The sequence below is a fragment of the Xenopus tropicalis genome, chromosome 5 (genome assembly GCF_000004195.4).
Source record: "Xenopus tropicalis strain Nigerian chromosome 5, UCB_Xtro_10.0, whole genome shotgun sequence".
In the NCBI taxonomy this organism is placed as follows: Eukaryota; Metazoa; Chordata; class Amphibia; order Anura; family Pipidae; genus Xenopus; species Xenopus tropicalis.
The window spans coordinates 85,131,571-85,144,780 of record NC_030681.2 but is presented as its reverse complement, the minus strand read 5'-3'; the positions used below and the strand labels follow the sequence as shown (position 1 = coordinate 85,144,780).

General features: G+C 40.5%; 1 protein-coding gene across 2 annotated transcripts in view; it reads right to left on the bottom strand.

Annotated features, from left to right (window-relative positions):
- Positions 1 to 13,210, bottom strand: part of bach2 (BTB domain and CNC homolog 2) — a 169,529-nt gene that overhangs the window by 118,595 nt on the left and 37,724 nt on the right. Inside the window, exon 2 of one of the 2 annotated variants that reach the window (XM_002940313.5) lies at positions 12,148 to 12,262. The exons of the other annotated variant lie outside the window; for it this stretch is intronic. The gene's annotated coding sequence lies outside the window, so the exon portion shown is untranslated. The remainder of the gene's footprint in view (positions 1 to 12,147; positions 12,263 to 13,210) is intronic. 2 annotated transcript variants of the gene reach the window in all.

The window sequence follows — 13,210 nt, the reverse complement described above, 5'->3', positions numbered from 1 at the left end:
TGTGCCAGCCAAAAAATCATTTAAGCGCCAGAACTCCGGTTTCTCCCGCCAGCTCTCTCTGTCTCGCTTGAATGACGCTTGTATGACGGCGAATGCGAGCGCCAGTTTGACACATATGATCTGATATATATACTGTAGATCCTGACTCTAGCTGTTCACATAAGAAGCATTTACTGTATAAAATATAGGGTATAGTTTATTCTTTGTTTCTTTAGGGAATAATATTGTTTTGAGCTTAACCTTGGGAGTGCTACACCCTGGCAGCACAAATATTTATATATTTTTATAGTTTTTACACAACTACTAATACAAAGTATGTTGTATCTTGTTTCCTTGCCTTACACACGTATTATCACTTTAAAGGGGACCTTGTCACCCTAAGATATAATTCCAAAATTGTGTTTGTCATGCAAAATAAACTCCACTAACACTATACAAATTATTTGAATCTTATTTTCTTCAGCCTTGGAATTCACAACTGCAGCAAGCAGACAAGCACCATTTTGTGGATGCTGTTATTAAGGCAAGCATTGCATCCTGCCAAAATCTTGTTTCTGTGCCAGTATGTAGGCACCTGATACGCATGTTCATGCACTGGTTACAAAATTAGATGGATGGAGAGGGAATGTGAGGAGTGCAGCAACATCTAAGAAGTTCAGGATTGATAGTGAAAGTAACTGTCTGACCCATCTCTATGACTAAGGCATAGAGGCGGGGCAGCCAACATATGATTGACAGCTGTAATTTTTAAATGCTTTCATAATGAGTAAAGTGTTCATTTAAAAATTAATTTAGGGTTTCATTGGGTTTAATTTGAAAAGAACATTTATTATACAGCTTTTTATGCCTGGGTGAAATGTCCACTTTTTTCCTAAAAGACTACTCATATTTTAACCTGAATTATTTTATATAACAGAATATTTGTTATCTATGCCCTTATGGCCACTACAATTATTACTTTTAATGAGCCAAGCTCAGTACATTCAAAATCACACTCATAATCCCAAATTCAAATTCCAGATACAACACCAGATACCAGATACAACTTTGGACGATGCACATTTGTGCTTGCACTTAGCTGAAACCAGATGTAATTGCACCAAATATTTTCACATTATTTTGGTTGTTTGGCACGTGCGAGTGTGTGCACCCTATTCTTTGGGTGTAAGGTCACTGCGCGCATTGACACAGGGTGCTATGGGAATCCAGCAGATACCACGGTGCTGAGAACAACTATAAAGAAATGTAAGAAGCTTATTTTGACGCAAATACCTTTAATGTATGAGGTTTTATGCACAAATGACTGCAAAGGAAATTTGCAGGACTGAATATGCACTTGCAGTTGTAAATGAGAAGGAAGGTGTAAATGTTAAGCACTCCCCAGTGATTTACTCATATACCTGATACCCCAGATTGGTGCTCCTGTTAGCAATAGCCCAGGGTTTTTTTTTAGTGAGCACCACAGAACTGTCCTCTTCCTTCATCTTCTTTTATCACACAGTAGAGGAGGAAACCCATGCAGACATACATACTCCATGCAGATGTGCCTTGGCTGGGACTGAACTCAGGACCTGAGTGCTGAAAGGCAGAAGTACTACCCACTGAGCCACCGTGCGTCAGCCCTGGAGAGAAAGATGTGGATTAAGAGGATCGCCCTGTGTGCTAAGAAGAACCCAAGGTAGGTCAGAGGAACAGATGGCCACATACATACTAATATACAGGCCTTCAATGTGAGGTATTTTATAATATGAGCACTAAAAACTGACCTTTTCAATCAACTAGTGTGTAACTGTTACTGTAACTATATGCAAACTCCACTGTTATGAATTGTGTGTATTACTTCTTGATTTAATCTTAAAAAGGCAAAATAAAAACCTGGGAAAACAGAGGACTGCAAGCAACTTTATTGTGCATATTATCCATTTCAGTAAAAGATGCACATTTTTCTTTCTTTCCCTTTTATAGGTTTCAGCAGCAAGTTCAGCATAATCACCCACCCCCTTCTGTAAAATAGACATTACCTTATTCAAGAAAGAATCTGCACTGCATTCTTCTGTCTGGCTCTTGAAAGGATAATTTTCATGCAAGTTTAATTATGTTTTTCATTCCCCTTAGAGCAGCAGAAAAGATTTGCTGGCCATTTCATTTTTTCCTTCACTATGGCGTTTCGGAGGAGATGCAAGAAACAGCACTGTGAAGCCCCACGGCACAAATGGATGTGATTTTACATTTATGCTTAGAAATGAACATGGTTAAATGTTCTTATTGCAAAGAACACAGAAAAAATTTACATTAGACTAATCACATTTAGACTAATCACAGTGTCTTCTATTTTCTTTATAATCATGGTGTTCTATGTGTATTTTATTTTAGATTGCAGCACTCTGCCTGTCCTATGCTGCCTGTGTGTGCCATACTCTGCCTGTCCTACCCTGCCTGTGTGTGCCATACTCTGCCTGCCCTACCCTGACTGTGTGTGCCATACTCTGCCTGCCCTACCCTGCCTGTGTGTGCCATACTCTGCCTGCCCTACCCTTCCTGTGTGTGCCATACCCTCCCTGACCTATGCTGCCTCTGTGTGCCATACTCTGCCTGTCCTATGCTGTCTGTGTGTGCCATACTCTGCCTGTCCTACCCTGCCTGTGTGTGCCATACTCTGCCTTCTCTATGCTGCCTCTGTGTGCCATACTCTGCCTGCCCTACCCTGCCTGTGTGTGCCATACTCTGCCTGCCCTACCCTGGGTCGCGGGCTGCATGCGGGCCGCCAGTTGGACAGCACTGATGTAGAACATACCAGTATAGGTAAAGATTAGTAAAATGGGTAATTCTAAGAAAGCGCCTCAGTGGATTAAGACAGCATTTTGGCATTACATAAAAAAGGGTAAGAAGGGCAAGAAGCCCACAGCAACCCTAGCTAATCTCTTGGTTTTTATCACAAAACAATTAGCTACTGCCCTCTCAGCCTTATTACACCATAAGGGCTCTGGCACACGGGGAGATTAGTCGCCCGCGACAAATCTCCCTTGTCACGGGCGACTAATCTCCCTGAACTACCATCCCACCGGCAAAAATTAAAGTCGCCGGTGGGATGGCACATGCTGCGCAGGCGATTTCGGCAAATCGCCGAAAATGCCTCGCGAGGCAACTTCGGTGATTTGCCGAATTCGCCTGCCACAGCCCTAAGAGGCTTCTTACCTGGATGGGGAATCCAAAATTATGGACACCCCTAAAACATTAGGGTAGCATTGGGCAGGACTCTACCTACTTCTACACCTAGGCAGTAACCTATAGCAAGCAATCAGTGATTAGCCTCTTTCAGACAGCTGTTGCAAGAACAATAAAAGCAACCATGTCATTGGCAAGTGGGTTACAGGTGCCCAGTGTTGATAAATGATTCCCAAATCTTCCTCAGATGGGATACTGATGGAAAAAAAATACTGTAACAGACTGAAGAGCTTTTGTGTCCTTCTTTACTGCTTTTATGAAATGTGTTGGATATTTCTTTTCTTGTCTCTGTGCTACTTCACTCATACACGGGCAGATTTCAGCTGTCGATTTGGGTCCTCCAGACCAATTTGCAGATTATCTGCCAGTGTATTGGCACCTCCGATGGACTTACCTGATCGATATCTGGCCTAAAATTGGGCAGATCTCGGTCAGCAAGTTTGATTTTCCATCGGTTCAGGGGGCGAATCTGCTCGTTGATGCAGTCCTTGATCTGGTGGTGCACAATGGGGCCCTATTGGTAGAAAATTCAACATGCCAAAAGAGACGATCTTACCATGTATGGCCTTAAGGCACAGGCGCCGGCACCAGCACCTGCCTGTTTCACAAAAATCAGAGTGCCGCTACTTTCCAAATTACAGATTGTTATAACATCTGGGAGTATTTTGTTGGGCACCTGACACTGCAGACAGTAAATTTTGAGCGTTATAAGGCACTCCTTTTTAAAATGTATTTGTGCAACCTCATCTATACATCAAAACACAGGTTTATAGCAAAGGTTGGAGAACTTTTTTCTGAGGTCCTGTGACATTAGTGTTACTGTTGCAAAATATTAATTATTCAGCAATATATTACATAAGAATTCTAATAAATCAAATTATATAAAATATTGCCCTAGGAGTCTTAAAGAAAGAGGGCAGGCTCTGGACCAGTAAACACCCTACGCCCACATTGCCTGATCATTGTACCTTTACCTCACTCAGTATTTGCATGTAATTTATATGTTTGTATGTTTACCTCTTTGTATTGTACAGTACTGCTTTATAAATACATATGAATCATAAGAATAATAATTATAAAACTACTACTGTGTATATATTTGTTAGAATGACTGTTACCAATGAATTCCTTGCAATCGGCATTAGGCTAATTGTAGTTCTCTTATTTACAAATCTACACAGTCTGCTCAACCCCCCCCTTCCCTCACTATGTATTTTTGTGTAAATGATCTCACATGACTCAACAAATCCATCTGCCTGAAGCAGGCCAAGTTCGGAGCCTTCCCAGGAGGGGAGGAGAAGAATGGCTTTGTGGAAAAGGACCTGGAGCTCTGCCCTTTCTCTGGCTCAAATTACCCGCCTGTCAGGCTTGACAGATTTGGCTGAAAATAAAAGGAAACGGCCGTTGAAAAGCAGATGAATGAGCTCAGCAGTTCCGCAGATAACACAGACCTCAATGTTGCCCAGATCTCTCTAAACACAAGCTTTAAATGCCACGTACATTATTGTTCCCTGGTAGGTACTGAGAGTGCGTTGACACCGCTACAAAGGGACAAAGGCAATGGCACAGTAACATGTTTCCTCAGTGACCCACAATATTTATTAGTGTAATAGTTTTATCAACAGGCACAGTATAAAGGGCTCAATCAGAATGCAGCAACAGACAGAGTCAGACATAGGCCCTGCTATAGAGAGCTTACAGTCTAGATGAAGACATACAAGGATGTATTTAAGGAGCTAGCTAACGATGATGTCAGCCTACTGGTTGCCAACAAAAGCTAAGTCATTTGTGTAAATGTATGCCCAGCGACCACAGTGGGTATTAAGCACTTAGCTTGGCAATGACATAACAGCCTGTAATGTGAAGCAGTAAGCAGCTCTGGCTCTGAAATCTCCTACTCCTGACCATTAACCATATGTTTAGCTTCTCCATTTTCAGAGCGGGTGTTCCAGCAGACCATCTGGTTTCTATGCATGAAGGGAACGTAAAGGCACAGAGTATTTCCCTGTGCGGATGAAGCTCACGTCCTCCCCCCTACCCATTTTTTCCTTCTTTTTTTAAGCTTCTTTCCCAGACAGAGTTCCTTTTCATTCACCAAGTTTCAAAGCAAACTTTACCTCATATAGCATCCTGTCCTCCCGTCCCCCTTTCCCTTTGGTTCCATTACTATAATTACTCAAGAATGCACAGTGCTGCAGTGTAAACAAGGCAAGTAGAGGCATTCCCATTTGTAGACTACACAGAGGAGGGCTCCCTCGTACACACAGATAAGGATTTGTAACGAGCAGCACTGATATTTGATCCATAGTGTTTAAAAATAGGCGCATTCTTGGCAGATGCCAGAGTTGCTGTGGCGCCCTTGACACTTGTTTCACATTGAAAGAGAGGGGGAAAAAGGCCCCCACCCTCCCCTGAAAACAGAAAAAAGCGCACATTCATCCTGCATTACATCAGCTTTAGTGCAGAGCAGGGATAGGGTTTCAACAATGAACTTCATGCGAGTTCGCTAAATGGGACAAGACACAAACAATTCCATTTACTCAAATGAACCATTTAAAAGGAAAGCTTGTTAGTTTGAATGTACATATCCCAACACATATGGGGTGATTTATCAACTTATAAATGTGATTTTTTCCCCCCTAAAATGTGAAGTTTTTTTGCCCTAAAATTCAAGTTATGGTTCAAAAAAATCTAATGTCTGTTATTTATTAGGTGCAAACAACCTGAAAACCAGGATGTAAAAATACGGCTTCTAAAAGCTTACGAGTTCATGTAGAAGTCAATGGGAGTTGTCCTAGGCAAAGTCAAGCCATGTTTTCAACTTGAGATATTAAGTTTTATTTGAGTATGTAAACTTGAAAATTCAAGGTATTTGGGATTTTGTATTCAAATGAGTTTACCTTATTAATAGATAAGCAAGCATTCAAGTTTTTTTTAAAATGCAAGCTTATTCAAACTAGAAAAAACTCTTGAATTCACAAACCCAAAAATTGATAAATAAGCCCAGTAGACTTTCAAGCCTGTGGCTGGTCTGGCCTCTGATATTTAGGCTGTACCTAGAAAATCTGTTTACAGTTGAGCCATGCAACAAGACAAAGCTTCCTCACAGCCACATAAACATGATGAAGAGACTTTTTTTTTTTAATCTCCTGCCAACGTGGTCCCTAATTACTTGGGTGGCAGCAATAGAGAGCATGTTTTAGAAGCCAAGAGGCAGTGCCCATTAGCGTTGGTACTAGGGTTACCCCAGGGATGGCCACAGGCATGATGAAGATAAAGGACTCTTGAATTTAATTTTTAATAAGTGAAAATTAATGTATCAGTCTAAGAACAGCAAAACTGGTGTTCTGCCTTCAAGGCCCTCAGAGACCATAAGGCTCAGGGCAATGGCTTGTTGCTGTCCACTGAATAGCAGAATTTTCAAATTCAGTTTCAGCTTGTTTACTCTCTTGGGAGTGCTGCTCTTTCTTTCAATAACTGGCATCTCCTCATCATCCCATAACCAATCATTAAAATTAGACCTATATCAAATGACTTCCTTGTGTTAACCAAAAGACAGGACTATAGCAGAATAACATGCATTAATACTGCAATCTCATGCTCAATGCATGTAAATCCTATGCAAATTGGCTGGTTTTAAATGGCCCTTATGGAAAATTAAAATATTACCAAGGGCTAACAATTATTACCATCCCCCTGTAAGGAAAGGTAGCAACATAAACCAATGTCCATTGTCAGGCCTAATGTCATAATCGCTCAAGGCAAGCCCATGCCCAAAACCTCACCTACTTGCCACCTCCTTGGCTGGGCCTGGAACAAAACAACCCCCACAGCATGCAAGCACCCATTCACATACTAAATCCCATGGACATCCAAATGGGCTGAAACTAGGGAAGGTAGGCAGGAGAGGTACGTACCCAGCTCCCCCCCCACTGTTGTGCCTTAGGCACGTGCCTGTCAATATAATGTTTTAACTGAAAATGGATCTCAAATTTAAACTCTGGCTGATTAGCTCATCTCATCTCTTCTCATGAGATGATTAAAACAATGAGCAGGTCTAAAGAAGAATGGAATCTGCACAGCTTTAAGGCACCTTGGCTATTAAATGCAGCAGGCTATGTTGAGGTTTTATTTCATGCCCAACAGCAACTAGAACAGAACCTAATAAAAGGAAATGCAGGTAATTAGCAGTACAAAACTCCTGAAGCCCTTGAGGAAAACGGCTTTCCTCTGCTAGTGTGCGGTTATACATTAAATAGATGGTAGGGGAAGGAATGCTATTTCCATTTCATACTGAAGCATACAGTACATAGCAAAAGTTTGAGTCACAATAGCACATTTAACAGCCTGAGTCACTAACCGCTGAGCCACCAAAAGCAAAGGGGAATCCTACAGGCAGGATTCATCTATCAATCCACAGTGCCTTAGTTCCTTGCTTTTCCAGCTTTATTACTTTATGCAAAAGCTGTAACCTTGTTATACCAGCACACTGCATCTGCTGGGGGTGTAGCAAATGTGCCAGTTCAGGGAATCCTCTAACATTTTCTAATCAGTAGGAACAATATGCTCATTAATATGGCATGGCTTCTCTGCTGCTTTTGTAAATTCACTTGAATTGGTACATTTGGGGTACAGATTGCAGTTAATATCTGAATCCAACAGCCGATAAGATCCATAATAATGTTGTGCTATTGAATGAAAGCATCAAGACCCATGGTATCCATATACAGCTTATGCTCAATAGAATCTGTTTTCTAGCAACTAGTATATTAATAAAATGCACACTGGGATTCTCTAATTTTTAGACAGCACCCCCCCTTACAATGGGCTTGTGCCGAACAAGCACCTATTACCTCTATATTGTTTCCCTCACCAGATGTGCAGGCTAATAGAGCCCACACTCCGGCTGGGGGAAAACGATCGTTTTTTGTTTTTTTTAAAATATTGGCCCCATCAGCGCTGGGCTACCCGCACCTCCTGGTGCAGGCAGCCATGTTGGTTGGCACGCATGCGCATAATAAACAATCTCCCCTGCTCGCTTACTATGCACATGATGTAGAAACGGTAAATGTGGATCACCCTCCTACCTCTCACACATGCACATAATGAGCGAATTGTTTGTTTCCCCTATCTGGAGTGGGGGCTCTATTAGCCCGCACCTCTGGTGGGGGAAACAATATAGGGGTGATAGGTGCCCTTTAAGCTAAGCAGACAATCTGAAGCTACACCATATTTGGTTCATGTGAGGTAGAAAAATAGATTACTAGTGTGCAGATAATCTCCCTGCATAGTTTATACAGTATCTGCTTATCTGTAAGCCAAAACAGTCACAACAAGGGGAGAAGAGAGAGGAACGTTTATAAAAAGCTCAGTATTTCTACTTTACCTTAGCTAATTAATTTTAACATAGCAAGTGTGAAAGCAAAATAATGCTCTGTTAATGCATTATTAATTTAATAATTATAAATTTTATACAAAAAAATTCAAATTATATATTTTTTTTTAAATTAAAAGGCAAGGCAAAAAATGATTCTATTATAATCCTGATCCAGAATCCTTTAAAGAACATGTGTCAAACACAAGGCCCGTGGCCGAATACGGCCCTTCTGGCTGTTTTATGTGGTCCCTGGTGACTGTGCCTGACCGTGCAGCACCAATCGCCTGACTGCACTGTGACTGACCGTACAGTATTTTACTAAAAAATGTGGCTGGCGACTTAGCCTGTGTATTAGATTATGTCCCCTTTATGTAATTGAGTTTGACAGCCCTGCTTTAAAGCATGCTGGGAGCTACAGTATAACCCAGCAACATTACTTGTTTCCTAGTTCTTTAGGGATAGTAAAACAATTAATGCAACAAAATGCTTTAATGAAAATCTGGTTTCCTTAGGCAGTATTCTCTCACTTGTTTGATTTTATACTAATCTGGTCAGATAAGTGCAATTTAATCCTTTTGGTAAGGGGTTAAACTGTACAATACAGAGATCTCAATTGACCCCATGTCAGTAAGGGGATAATGGTCCACTCCTGCCATCTTGGAGACCTTATTTGCTACAATTTAGCATATGGAGGTATTAGGTTTAAAGAATTGTAGGCTCCCTGATGTCTTGGAGATAACAATATGATTGAATAACCAGCCAATTGATATTTGTTTCATATATAGTTTACATATAATCTGAAATAACCCAGAATATATAATTTGTATATTGTGATCAGTTAATAATAATAGATGTTCTCCCTGTACACCCTCTCTACAGGTGACCTTATTTCTTTGTTTGGTCTTAAGTATCACTTATATGCAGATGACATCCAGATATACAGTATTTAGACATCCCTTTACTAACCACTGATGTTCAAACCCAGATTGCTAACTGCATCTTGGCTATCTCCTCCTGGATGAACCAACGCCACCTTAAACTTAACCTAGCTAAAACAGAGCTCATGGTCTTCCCACCCAATCCTAGCCCTTCTCCTTCTTTCACCCTTTTTATTGACGGCATGACCATTAACCCTGTTAATTCAGCACGCTGTCTGAGGGTCCCTCCCCTTCACTAAACATATTCGTAACACTGCCAAAACCTGCCGCTTTTTCTCCGCAATATTGCCAAGATACACTTTTTCTTTTACAAGTTACTTCTAAAACACTATTCCATGGTCTTATCCTTTCCCGCTTAAATTACTGCAATCTCCTACTAACCAGCCGTCCAGACTTCCACCTCTCTCCCCTGAAATCCATCTTGAACTCTGCTGCTCGGATCCTTCTGCTTTCTCCCAAGAGGTAACATGTTTAGTCCCAAATAATCTCTCTAGAATGGCTGCCTGTCAAGCAAAGGAAAGCATACAAAATCCTTTTGCTAATGTTCAAAGCCCTTCAATCACCTGCTCCTCACTACATTTCTTCACTGGTCTCCCTGCACGTTCCTGGTCGTCTCTTCCACTCCTCTCAGAGCCTCCGTCTCTGTACACCATCCACGCCCACTGCTCTCTCTGGTCTCAAACCTTTCTACTTGCTGCACCTTATCTCTGGAACTCTATCCCTGAATTCTTCCGTAGGGAACACTCACTCACTATCCTACAAAAAACTCAGATGCTACCTTCTGGAGCACAAATACATTATTTTGCCTAGTAAATGCTCTTACCTTCCAATTTGTGCCTGTATGTTACCCGACCACTTCGACTGTAAGTTGTACAGGGCAGGAACCTCCTTCTTACTGTGTCTTATACCACAAGGCACTTAATCTCTCAGTATACTTATATATTGTATTTATTATGACACTTGTATATATTGTAAGATTGTACAGTTCTGGGTATCATACATACAAACAAACATACATGTTCATAAACAATAAATGAAACTGATGGAATTTTAGCTAACAAAAAAAAGCCACACAAAATAAACATGAGACAAATCTTGTACAACCATTGGCAAATAACCTCAGGCAAATTTTCGAATGGAGAAAATGTGCTATAACACAGCTTGATATGATTCTGCATTTTTTCCTCCTTTTTAAGCATTTTATAGTTAAATGATGCCAGGATGCCAAATTTTCCCCCCTTATAAAAACATTTACATTCCTTTGCATATCAGCAGCGTTTTTAGTAGCATAAATAATAAAGCATAAATAATATATTTATAATTAGTATACAGGCTTAATTTTTAGCTAAATGTTGCTGCACAAATTGCCTTGTTATATACACAGTTATTTTATATTCTCACTTCATATATTAATGCAATATATACAATATTCATGATAGAATGGGTTTGAATACAAGAAGGTCCCTTCAATAAAGTTGTACAGGAGAATTTTAACAGTTTCAGCTTGTTTTCAGAATAGTGGCAATGCTGCCTAATAAAAAAAGAAACTTGGAGACAGAAAAATCCATTGAAATATCTCAGGGGGCCCATAGACTGAAAACTGCAATACACAACAGAATGTACAGTTGCTCTGCGCAAGTAGCCATCCACTGAATTTTCCATGTCTAGTGTACCTGACATAACTGTATTATGCATGATTCCCAGCTATCCCAATTTTTCTTAGTTATACAGAATTTAAATTCACATGCTCGAAGGTATGCATTATGATGCAAAAGCATCATTGGTTAAAATGGCCACAGGCATTAGACTAACTTTATTTATACTTATACTATACTATATAAAAAGGTTGGTCAAGATGAGCGGACTGGGGTTGCTTTAAATTATGTGACCCCTGTAGGCCATTGTCTGTTAAGGCATACCTTCCAACTGTCCCGATTTTCACAGGACCGTCCTGATTTTAACAGCTCAACCCCCAGCCCCGGATTCTTATTGGAAAGTCTCTCATTTCCCTTTGATCTCCTACACCAAAAAAAAGATACAAAGTTTCTCAAACTTAATTAGATAAGTAGGTTTTGGGCATAGAGCCCAGTATACTTAAGGGTAAGAACCAGAGCGGTTCAGTCGCCCGCGATAGATCTCTTCTATCGTGGGTGACTAACCTCTCCGAAATTGGTTTCCACCAGAAACAATAGAGAGTTGCAGGTGGAAAGCCCTTCGCATTGTTTTCCCGAAGTTGCACAAAGTTGCCTGCGGGAGGAAACTTTGCGCGACTTCGGACTGCCATAACAGTCAACACCTGCGCTTAGGTAAAATTGTAATTAATAGGATAAAACAATAGCAAAATTGTAATAACATATGAACAAGAACCCTAGATACCCAGAAATGTGTTCAAACTTTAAATAACCTGCCAAATTTTGCCTTCCTTTTTGTCCCTTTTTGCATTTTTCAAATGTTGGAGGTAAGTGTTAAGACAGTGGGCGAGGTGTCAGCCAATATGGCAAATGATGCAACACTGTCACACTGTCTGCAATTTGTCCATAAATGTTAGTAGCCAGATTGCTTACAGTCTAGTTTTCCAGCATTATTCATCCCACCCCAACCATTTACCTTATGCTGTTCCAATATGCAATCATTTATTACAGAAATGTTTCTGCAGTGCTGTCAACTCGAGGGCCCAGGGGTTGAAGAAATATGCAAAATTCTGTTTATCTGCAAGCATCACCTGTGAAAAGAATGTTTACGCTGTCAATATAATACACACCTAAAAGCATGGTTTATCAATGCCCAATATTAATAATAATAGTTTTAGATTGCAGAGGGAGAATAGAAATGATTTTGTAGCATGTGGATACAACTCATTTACTAAGTGCAGGAGCAAGTGCCACACTGATAAATGCAAAACAGAGACCCTCAGAGTTCTCAGTACATAGCGCTTATTCTCAGTGCAGCCTCTGTGCTCTGCACCTTTCTCCAGCTGTTGTTGATGCATTCTTTTTGTTCAGGGGTACAAATATGAAATCATTATGAAATATTGGCAGCATGGGAGAGTGGAGCAAACTGAGCATGCTTGTGCCGTGTCCTGAAGGAAGTCTGACACAGAAGATCGTGTATACAGAATAGAAGGAAATAAATGGTGTTTCTAATTTCACAATATCCATTATTATTTCTAGAGAGCCTTATATTTAATTCAAAATGCATCTGCTTTCACATTTAGGGGCTTTCTGACCCACACAATTTATAACATATCATAGGTTTTGCAAACAAACATCCCAGTTGCTTGTCATGTATGCTGTTGCATGTGTATGGGCTTGTGACAAGGTGGCCACCCTAAATCTTCTCAATAGTCAATTGTAACATAAGCAAATTGTATTCACATTTATTGCCTTAATAATATTGAAGAATCCGGCAGTAACAGCTGCATACTCCTAAGAAATGCAATGGGTACAACAACTTCCAAGATCTTACCAACAGCCAAAGGCTATCTAAGGGTGGTGGGGCATGTAGTTGAACAGTAGCTCTTACCTATCATTGGCATCATATACAACATTCCAGTGCGACCAATTGTCCACAAAAATACTAACAACCAGCTTTAGTTATGGTTGAAATAACAGCAACAATGCTACAAATCAACCCAATGAAGTGCATAAACCCAACAGTACCATATGCTAAA